The following is an 11,944-nucleotide window of genomic DNA, read 5'->3' on the forward strand; positions in this document are numbered from 1 at the left end:
AAAGCATTATGCTAAGCTAAATAAGCCAGGCAGTGAGAGACAAATACCATATAATCTCACCTTTAACAGGAACCTAAACAACAAAACAAAGAAACAAGCAAAATATAGTCAAAGACACTGAAATGGAGGACAGGCTGACAGTGACCAGAGGGGAGAGAAGAGGGAATTTCAGGGGAGAATGGGAAGGGTTTACAGGAACAAATATGAAGAACACATGGACAAAAACTAAGGGGGGGTGGTAATGGGGGGAGGTGAGGAGGGATGGTGGGTGAGCTGGAATGGGAGTAAAAGGCAGAAAACTGTACTTGAACAATGATTAAAATTTTTTAAAAACTGGGCAAAGGACTTGAAGAGACAATTCTCCAAGAAGGACATATGAGAGGCCTAGAGACATGAAAAGATCCTCAGCATCACTAGCCATCAGAGAGATGCAAATTAAAAACCACAGTGAGATACCACTTCACACCAGTAGAATGTGCATCATAAACAAATCAACAAATCAATGAACAACAAGTGTTGGAGAGGATGTGGAGAAATGGGAACCCTAGTGCACTGTTGTTGGGAATGCAGGTTGGTGCAGCCACTGTGGAAAACAGTATGAAATTTCCTCAGAAAACTAAAAATGGAACTGCCTTTCAACCTGGAGATTCCACTACTGGAATTATACCCTAACAATCCTGAAACACCAATTCAAAAGACCTATGCACCCCAATGTTCATAGCAGCACAATTTACAATAGCCAAGTGCTGGAAGCAACCTAAGTGCCCATCAGTTAATGAATGGATCAAAAATCTATGGGGCATTTACATGATGGAATACTATGCAACAGAAAGAAAGAAGGAGCTCCTACCCTTTGCAACAGCATGGATGGATCTGGAGAGCATTATGCTAAATGAAATAAGCCAGGTGGTGAAAGACAAATACTACATGACCTCACCTATAAGTGGAACATAATCAACAAGACAAGCAAGCAAAATATAGCCAGAGACACTGAAATTAAGAACAAGCTGACAGCAAGCAGAGGGGAAGTGGGAGAGGATAATGGGGGAGAGGGAGAGGGTTTTTCAGGAACATGTATAAAGGACACATGGACAAAACCAAAGGAGGTTATGATTGAGGGTGGGGATGGATGGGGTGGGGTGGAGTGGTGGGGGGAAATGGAGACAAGTGTAACTGAACAATAATAAATGACTATAAATAAAAATAAAGATAAAAAAGAGGCTCTGAGCCTTTCAAAGAAGTTGTCACCTGGAAACTGAACTGGTGGGAGCCCCCAAGGGTGCCAGGGCCCGCATGTCACATTATCCTAGTTCCCACGTCTCCTCAGACAGAAGGAGGAGGTCTGGGCTTAATGACACCAGGAGTGGTGAAAAAAAAAACAAAACGCTGCAACATAAAGGTCAGAGTCTAGGGCTTAGGTCCTGCCCCAGTGGTCAAACCGTACCTCACTCTGGCTGCTCAGCTACTACATCCAACTTTCTCAACACGCCAAACCAGAAGCAGTCCTGAGGCAAGCCGGGACTTCCGGAAGCCCAGACTCCTGCGCAAGGGGTAACGAAGAAGAGCTGTGGGGCGGGGCATTGGGAGGGGGGGCGGTCACGTAAGTTCTACACTGTCAAGGACCGCCTTCTCTACCTGCTTTCCATCCTGTGCTAATCTACAGCAGTCTTTGCCAATCAGTGAGCAGGATCATTTCTCCCTCCTATCTTGGGCCAATGAAGTTCTTTGAGAACTAGAGGCCCTGGATTTTGGGCATTTGCTAATACCCCCATTAGTTTATTACTGTTCTGTTTGCAAAGTCCTTTTACTTCTGTTACAGGATGGGATTTTGTACCATCCCTGGCTAGGTTCACATCCTATTTTACAGATGTCCAACGACAGTAAAGAAAAGTGTCTTTGGCCACGTGTACAGTTCATTAGAGAATAGTCCCTGATAGCCGAGGTTGGCATTCCCGGTTAGAGCACATACAAAAATCACCCAACTAATGCATAAAGTGGAACAAAAAAAATTGATGTTTCTTTCTCCCCCAACCACCTTCTTCTCTCTCTTAAAAAGAATTCTTAAAAAAGAAAAAGAAAAAAAACACCATTTGATGTGTGCTTGGCACAATTCTAAACACGTACCTACCAAACCATCTTCACACCAATCCTATGAAGTCAATATTATTACTACTTTCATCCGACAGAGGAGGAAACTGAGAGATTTACTGACAAATACCAGAAGCAGAACTACAAGTAGCTTCTTAACCAGTATTTTCCCACTCTGTTCTTTTTTTAAGTTTAGATTGTAGGAAGCATATGTTATCTTATTTCTTTCTTTTTAAGATTTTATTTATTTTTAGAAGAGGTGTAGTGAGGGAGAGAGATGTAAATGTGTGGTTGCTTCTCACTCGCCCCTATTGGGGACCTGGTCTGCAACCTGGGCATGTGCCCTAGACTGGGAATCGAACCTGCGACACTCTGATTTGCAGGCCAGCACTCAATCCACTGAACCACACAAGCCAGGGCACTGTTTTTATTTTTTAATAGTCTCTAAGCACCACAAACCATTCCCACTGATAATGGTTTGGTTTATCTCCCAAATTACTCTCCCTCTTCAGAGGAAATGACTGTAGTGTGGACTTCAGTTTGAGATTTTGACCCTTTCCTACATTTCCAAGTTTTTCTGTTTTAATATACCAACCTCGTTTTTTAAATCTAAAAACTGCATTTATACATGTACAATAATATATTTAATCTTCAATCATTTTCTTTTGATAGATAGTCAGATACTTTCCTAATTTCCACATGTGTGTGCCTGTCTTATTCTGGATTGGGATATTCTGTATATATTTTCAAGAGGGAAGTAATGGATTGGGGTGTTCAATGTGAGGGAAAAGACTAGAGGAGGTTTCTACGTGGTCTCTCTGGTTTTAGTCTATCCCCCCTCTCCCCTTTTATCCATCCGACATTTATGAAGACTCTGGTTGCACAATGAAGGCATAATACTACATCAATATATAAATGAGGGAGGTGAAATGTGAAATAGAATGATAAACCTCTTTATGGAAGGCATTCCATCTTTGATTATGTATAACACTGAGCAGTTTTCCCTATACCCTCCCACATGTATTATCTACTTTGATCCTTACAACATTCCTGCCAGCTATTATATTCATTTTATAGATGGTGAAACAGAGTGCTAGAGTAATCCACTGACTACCATAGATAATTAGTTGCAGAGTACAACAAAATGCTCAAGTGTCTTGGCTCCTAGTGTCACGAACTATCTAGGGTATCTTACTGTCTCTCCATTCAGAGGTCAGGGTAACTAGATGGCTACATTGACAGGAAAGAGTGTGATTATTAAAAGGAGTAGAACAGTGCTTCTCACAATCAGTAACCCTGGTTATGTATCTCCTTAGCCACCTAGAAACTTCTTCAGTGCACCCTTAACGTCTTAGTTCCTCAGCTTGTGTGGAGAGTCTGAGTGTGGGTGTAATTATAGGAATAGGATAAAGAACTTGATCTGGTCAAGAAAGTAGCTGTTTTAGGCTAGATTTAGTCAGAGGTGACTATCCTAAAGAGTAATTCACCACCACCAGGTGGGAATTTCAGGTTCCAAAGCCTTTGCTCCTTTTTGTCCTTGGCTGAGATCCTTGTCCAGCTTGGTAATGTAGGTGACAAGGACAAAGCCCATGAGAGTAGTAGGAAGATTATTGTGGCCAATAAGACCTTAAAATAATAAAAAAGTGTATCTCCACACAGGAACTTTTTTTCAAATTGGTCGTCTCATATAGAACATAGTCAACTTCTATGCTGCTCATAGAGGGGCAGCTTTAGCATGACAGGTGTTTGAACTAGGAAGTTGTGAAAAGCAGTCTGCAAGGCCAGGGATGCCAACCATAGTCAGAGGCACCCCTACTTAATGGTCATGGCTATCACTGGCAGCGTATGCTCTCAGTGGACTTGAGGGCCAGGACAAAAAAAGAGAAAGAAAGAAAAGAAAAATCACCTGAAATTTCATCACTTGTCCTCAACTTCTTAGCTTTCTGGGATAATTCTTTTACTCTCTACATAATAATAGAATTGAACTTCTTGCATGGCTGTAGGAAGCTTTTTGTTTTGCATTTTTTGAAACTTTTTTTTCACTGGTTGTTACATTTGTGACAAACAACAAAGTTGATACACATAGCTGCAGTTTATTCATTTTTATTGCTGTATAATATGACTACCACAAACACATTACTCTATAGTACTGTTAGTGGACATTTGAATGGTTTCTGTCTTTTGCTTATAATAAACAATGCTTCTGTGAATCTTTTGTATGCGTTACCTGGTGTACTTGTGAAAGACTCTCTAGGGCATGCCATAGAGAAATAAGTCATAGGTATTCACACCTTCAACCACTAAATGATGCCAAAGTGATTATACCAGTTTCCACTCTACCCCCAGCAGTATATGAGTTCCTGTTACACCATAGCATTGTTAGCACTTGGTATTCTCAAACTTTTAAATTTCTGCCAATCAGGGAAAATAAAAAGATATTTCATTGTGGCTTTAATTTTAATTTCCATGATTTCTCATGAGACTGGGTGTATTTTTGTATATGATTGACCAATTATGTTTCCTACTATAAGAAAGTGAGATTTTTGCCCTGGCTAGTGTGGCTTAGTAGATTGAGCGCTGGCCTGTGAACTGAAAAGTTGCTGGTTCGATTCCCAGTCAGGGCACATGCCTGGGTAGTGGGCCAGGTCCTCGGTTGGGGGCATGCCAGAGGCAACTGAGCAATGCCTTTCTCACACAAGTATTGCTGAGATTCCCTGAGGAATACTTTCACTTTCATGGCTGTCACTCATCATCTCATTGACTGCACCATTCAAAGTCTTTCTACTATTTGTATTTGGCCCTTCATTAACAGTTTCTCCATACTGTGTCCACTCTTTCTTGTCTCATCTTCCCTATATGTTAAGCTTGGGCCAGTACTCTTTCTTTATTTTTCAAAACACAGTTCATATAAGGCTTCGCGGATGCTTCAGAATAATACAGTGTCACTACAATGCAGAAAAAAGTAAAAGCCAAACATCAGAGAATATGGAACTTCTGACTATTGTCCATGCCTTTTACAAGGTCATTTTGTAAATGATTATCTCTTTTTCTAGCTTTTGCCTGACGTCATGTTTATGGAGTCTGCATATATCCTTTAATAAAAATATCCCTTTTATTTTTATTTTTAAATTACCATTTACATTCAGTATTATTTTGTAGTAGTTACAGATATATAGCACAGTGGTTATACATTTATATAACTTATGAATTGATCCCCCCAATAAGTATAGTACCTACTTGTATATTACAATATTTATTTACTATATTCCCTATGCTGTACATTACATCTCAGTACTATTTTGTAACCACCAATGTGTAGTTCTTAATTCCTTTACATTTGTCACCCAGGCCCATAACCCCATCTCCCCTCTGCCAACCATCAGTCTGTTCTCTGTATCTATGAGTCTGTTTCAATTTTGTTTATTTTGTTCTTTAGATTCCACATATAAGTAAAATTATATAGTATTTTCTTTCTTTGACTGACTTATTTCATTTAGCATAATACCTTCTAGGTCCATTCATGCTGTCTCATGTGGTAAGATTCCATTCTTTTTATGGCAGAGTAGTATTCCATTGTATATATGTACCACAACTTTTTTAATCTATTTGTCTATTGATAGGCACTTAGGTTGCTTCCATATCTTAGTTATTGTAAATAACACTCAGTGAACACAGGGGTGTTTCTTTGAATATATACCCAGAAGTAGAATTTCTGGGTCATAAGGTAGTTCCATTTTTAATTTTTTTGAGGAACCTCCATACTGTTTTCCATGTGGCTACATTGATCTGAATTCCCACCAAAAGTGCCAAAGGATTCTTTTTTTCTCCACATCCTTACCAACACTTGTTGTTTGTTGATTTATTGATGATAGCCATTCTGACAGATGTGAGGTGATATCTCACTGTGGTTTTAATTTGCATTTTTCTGATGATTAGTGACATTTAACATCTTTTATTTCCTTCCTTCCTTCCTTCCTTCCTTCCTTCCTTCCTTCCTCTCTCTCTCCCTCTCTCTCTCTCTCCCTCCCTCCCTCTCTTTCTCTCTCTGTCCCCCCCTCTTTCTTTTTCTAGGTGGTTCAGTTCCTGAAGGAAGACAGAGTGACAGGGAGAGAGACAGAGACAGCTAACATCTTTTCAAATGTAAGGGCATCCCTTGTAATGTAATGTCTTTGTGTTCCTTCTCTCTACCCCTTACTGATCCCAATCAAAAAATAAAGAAAAGAAAGTAAGCCAATATTATATTATGTTTGGATGCATCTTACCTTCCCCCAACACAAAAATTGATTAGAGATATATCTATATATCTGTATCTGTCTATATTTTTACTATTAGGACAGTTTTATTTTCTCAGTAAAGCCTGGGAGTTTTGGTTACATAGGTCCTTTCTGAAATTAATTTCCAGGTTTTTATTTTATTTTTGTTTCTCTTGTAAGATCTTCATTCTAACTGGTTATTTCTAGTACAGGAAAACTTTTAAAAATGTATATTGATTGAATCGCTAATAGAATATAACTCTAGGACAAGTACAATGGCAACAAACCTGTTGTGTATGTATTGTGGAATGTCAGAAATATATATCATATATATAATTTATATATATTTAAAACATATATTTATATAACTGTCAACACTTGGTATTGACAGACTTTTACATTTCAATAAATAAATAAATATGTTTCTATGCCTGTATTTATATTTCTATGTATGTATCTATTTATCTATCTATCTATCTCTTTGTATTCTACCTGTGTCTAGAGAGATGAACTGGGAGCAGCTCACCTCAATAGTAATTAGGACACTCAGTGCCCAGAAATTGACTTCTAAATACCATTTTCCACCAAAATAACCATGTACCCTTGGAGAAATGGCTGGGCTGGGCAGGGTTAATAAAAGATAAGCATAGAATATCTTGTAGTACCAGAAAACAAAGAAATGGTAAAAAAAAAATAGGGACAAGTGAAAAAAACACAAAAGCCAATTTGAATGAGCTCAAACTGATCAAAGAAGGGACAACAATATAATTATAGTAACAAGTGCTGAAGTTTATAAACCATTGAATAAAATAGGAAAACTTTATTCCATAAGATGTAGATAAATGGATAAATTGAGTTGATTAATAACTAGATGTTTATGTAGTTTTAAAGAACTTTCTCACAAAATATTTTTTAATGTTTTTAACTATATGTTTATTTGGTTTATTTTTAAAATATAGAAATTCTAAAAATATATCAAGACTGTCCGATAATCACTCTGTACACCCTCCAGTTCTGCCACCATTCCTGTGACACTTCCTGATAACAATGAGATCACGGGGGGGGGGGGGTGTTCTGAAACAAGCTCAACAGGAAGGGACCACAGGGCAGTGAATCCAGTGACATTGAGAACTGAGTCACGGGACAATCTGTCTGCTACTGCTGTCTTCCCTCATATTTAAGTTATTTTTCATTCCTCCCCCCCCAAGCCTTTCCTCTGTCTCTAGTTCCAGTGTAAGACCTCATCCTAAACTCGATTAACTTCTCCAGAAGAAAAATCAAAACATGATCAAAGATAAGTTTACCAAATTTAAATGTTAGCACTCTAAACACGTAAGTGATTTACTCATTGGTGGCCCAAAAGCATTCTTTGTTTCTCTCCCAAGATGATGATGATGATTCTTCACACATTTCTTCTTTCTGTATGAGCACCTTAGCTTTCCAAGTATTGATGGCAGAGTTCACAGCCTGGAGGGATGCAGCCCTGTGAGCTGAGGACACAGCAATGATGATGCTTCCAACATAGGTGCTAAGCTGAGTCAGTGGAACACTGCTGTGTCTGACTAGCCATTTCTGCCTGATGTCCCTACAGATCCTTCAGACTTCATTTTCTGCCATCAGTATATAAGCTTCGTGTTCTAAGCTAATGACTTTTTTACCTTCAAAGTTACTTCTTGTGGTCCCTACAAACAGGGATATTGCACTACGGCATGGAAAAGTCACCAACAGCAAGGCTCCATCTACAGACAGTTTTTCAGTGGTGAATTTTATTATATCTGTAGATGTCTCTTCAACTTCATTCATATCTTTCTCAGGGTGTTCCAGAACACTACCCTCCATTGTTGTGGGAAGGGGGGATGATGGCAACTTCATCTCCTGACTGAAGCAGGAGGAGCTGTTCCCCCAGCTTGACCAACATATTCTTGACTGTCAGCCAGGATCACCAGGTTTCTGACATCTGCCAACCCCAGATATCAAGCTTCTATTTCATTCCACAGTTACAGTGCTTTTATTTCCTGTGACACAGAAATGGTCTCTGAATGAATTCCTGTTATTTCAGCATTCTTTGTAAAATACAACACTTCAAGCTGGCAATGCAGCACCATCCCGCCTGAGCTCCCAGTCCGGGGAGTTACATATTAGGGGCAGAGCCTTAGTTGTTCACTAGGGCAGGGCAACCCAGTTGTTGGCACTATATGTGGGGGTGGGGTCCGAGAGGGAACAAGGTGCTTGCTCCACTCTCCATTGGACTTCAGTCCCTTCCACTGCTTCCCCCAAGCAAACTGGGCCTTTCTGGTGCTAATTCCCATGTGGGTGGGGTTGTGCACCCTGTGGGTCTTTCCAACCACCTCTCCTGTGAGGCTAGGAGTCTCTCCCTGCACCTCAACCCCCACAGGTGTTTTCAGTCAGTGCCCCAAGACTCTATTTCCCAGTGCTGGGACCCTGGGACTGCCCGGTCAGCCAGCCACCTTGCATGCAGTGTCTTGCTTCACAATCGCTGCCTTGCTGGGTCTGCCAGTTGCCACCCCTAAGCTAGGGTCTGCCAGCCACCACTTGTGCACCCAGGGTCTGCCTGCTGTGGTCTTGCACTCCCGGGATGCCTTACACTTTTCCCAATGCTCTTTGTTCCAAGACCCCTCTCTGCGCCCAGCTGCCCAACTCCGCTCCTCCTACCGGTCTGTATGAACAGGTTTATTTTAACTTCTTGGTTGTCTGACTTCCATACAGTTCAATTTTCTGTCAGTTCTGGTTGTTATTCTGTTTCTAAATTGCTGTTGTCCCTATCTTGGTTGTGCAAGGAGGCACAGTGTATCTACTTATGCCTACATCTTGGCCGGGAGTCAGGATAAAAAAATTTTTAAGCCCTCTTTATGTCAATCCAGAATTTTTAGAAGCAAAAAAGATAAAACAAAATTTTTGTAAGCATAAAATTCCAGCACCTAAAACAATGCCTGTCATATAGAAGGTGATCAATAAACATTATTCCAATGTTGAATGAACATATGCAGTGCATATCTATCCAAAAGTTTTAGGGAGCAAACATCCTCAAGCAGAGATAAGGATAGAACCAGTCTGTGGCAGCAGGTTAATTGAAATGTCAACCTGGGAATTGAAGGTGATAAACAGTAGCTTATAACACCAGGAATACTAGTTGCAAATAATATTTGTTTGGTTAAATTGGTTTTTATAAATAATAAGGTATAACAAGTACTAATTAACCATAAAACTGTGGTAGGCAATTAGACAGACAAAGACAAAGAGCAGAGCAAGGACAATGGGCCAGGTACAGAAGGTCACCAGGGCAGAAAGCTCCAGGTGCCTCACAATGAGAAAAACTGGGAAATCAAGGATCTTGCCCCAGGGTGACCTTTCCTCCCCTAGCATATTACTGGTAATGTGGTTTAAACCCCCTGAACTTTCTTATTTCTGGTTGTTGGGACCCTCTACTTGACCTTTCACATCACTGGTATGTGGTTCAGACCCTCCCCTAAACTTTCTTCCCTAGCATGTTGCTAATCATGTGGTTTTATAACCATTTAGAGGAGGAACAAGGAGCTGGAGAATAACCTAGAATCTCCTAGAAGATAACATAGGAAAAAACCTAGATGACCTTGGATGTGGTGATAACTTTTCAGATACAACATTAAAGACACAATCCATGAAAGAAACAATTAGATTTCACTAAAATGAGATTTTAATGAAGTTAATTAAAATGAAAAACTCCTGCTCTGCCAAAGCCACTGTCAAAAGAATGAGAAGACAAGCCACAGCTTGGGAGAAAATATTTACAAAAGATATCTGATAAAGAACTATTATACAAATTGGGCAAGGAACTCTTAAAACTCAACAGTAAATAAATGGACAATCTGATTTGAAAATAGGCAAAAGATCTGAAGAGACACCTTGCCAAACAAGGTACATAGATGATAAATAAGCACATGAAAGGGGGCTCCACATCATGTTAATGGGGAATTGCAAATCAAAATGAAATACCACTTATACAACTATCAGAATGGTGAAAATCCAAAAACACTTACAACAAATACTGACAAGGATGTGTAGCAACAGGAACTCTTATTCATTGCTGATTGGAATCCAACACTGAACAACTTTTTCCTATAACTCTTCCGCAAGTCCCAGACCCCTTTGATCCTGAGAAAGATTAGAGAATGGACTGTTTCTAGGTCCCAGACTGTGTACAGGGACTAGAAATGATTTTGGAGGGCATAGCACCCTGTTAACTCTAAGGAGTTATCTGGAGGCTAAATGGGGTTACTTCTGAGAACAAGAGATCATTCTTAAGAAGGGATTTCTGGTCCTTGGGGAGAGAATTGAGAGATTAAGATTTAGTTCAGAGTGATGGTACTTCCTGAGATGTCTGCTCTGGTCTCTCCTCTTTCTGAGATGGCAAGGGTTAATCTGAGTGGTCAGAATGGTGGGGCAATGGAACCCTGGAAGTCTGTTGCCAAGACCTGAAGGGGAACAACGGGTAATGAATCAAATGGGAGCCCTGACTCCTACACCCTGTTCCACAACTGAATGGACAAAAATTCTCTTTCTTCCCAGAGCTGTCATATTCTAAAGACGTTATTGTATCTGAACTAGGAAGCAGGAAACCTCAATTCTCTCCATCTTCTCCAATACATCTTGGTTTGGGTTTTTTTTTTTTGGGGGGGGGGGGTCTGCATTTTTTTCTCCTTTTTATTGAATTTATTGTGATGACATTGGTTAACATTCAGGTTTCAGGTACATAATTCTACAACACATCATCTGTACACTGTATTCTCCAATACATCTTAAGGCCATCACTTCCTACCCTTTGCCTGTGTATTCAATATCTGAAATGGGACTGATTATCTCTGTTCTTCACCACTCCTGGGGAGAAGGATAGATGAGATTCTGTAAAATGAGCTTTGAAGTAGAAAGTTATACAAGGTTGGCAGCTTTGTAAAAGTGAAATGCCAGTTTCCAAACCCATATGCAATGTACTCTTTGCCATGGCAAATATTGAAAGCTATTGAAACTGCTATTGCTAAAACACTTGGATCTTGTGCTAAGTATAGAAGATGCCAAACAATTGCTTGTATTGACCTTGAGAAGTAAATCCTCCTGCTGGGCCCTTGCAAAACAGAAGCCTCCAAGTCATCTCCTAGAAGGATGCACGAGTCCTAGTTCTACTCTGTCTGCAATATCTAGCCATGGAATCTGAAGCTTCAACTTTCTTTTTTTTTAAAGTATTTTTTATTGATTATGCTGTGACAGTTTTCCAAATTTTCCCTCTTTATCCCCCTTATACCCTGCACCCCCCGCTCTCCAGCATCAACCCACCTTAGTTCATGTCCATGGGTTATACATATAAGTTCTTTGATATCTCTTTTTCCTATACCATTTTTCACCTCTCCCCATCTATTTTATGGCTACCAATGATGCTTCTTCTTCCCTGTACTTTCCCCCTTCCTTCCTCCCCTCCCTCTCCCCACTGCAAACCCTCCATGTGATATCTGTTTCTCTGATTCTGTTCCTGTTCTAGTTGTTTGCTTAGTTTTTGTTTTCATTGTTTTTCTTTCTTTTTTTAGGTTCATTTCTTGTAAGTTTGTTGTCAT

General features: G+C 39.9%; 1 pseudogene; it reads right to left on the minus strand.

Annotated features, from left to right (window-relative positions):
- Positions 1–7,292: 7,292 nt before the first annotated feature.
- On the minus strand, positions 7,293–8,465 carry LOC118499274 (annotated as a pseudogene).
- Between the last annotated feature and the right edge of the window lie 3,479 nt (positions 8,466–11,944).

This window comes from Phyllostomus discolor, chromosome 3, assembly GCF_004126475.2.
Source record: "Phyllostomus discolor isolate MPI-MPIP mPhyDis1 chromosome 3, mPhyDis1.pri.v3, whole genome shotgun sequence".
NCBI classification, from domain to species: domain Eukaryota; kingdom Metazoa; phylum Chordata; class Mammalia; order Chiroptera; family Phyllostomidae; genus Phyllostomus; species Phyllostomus discolor.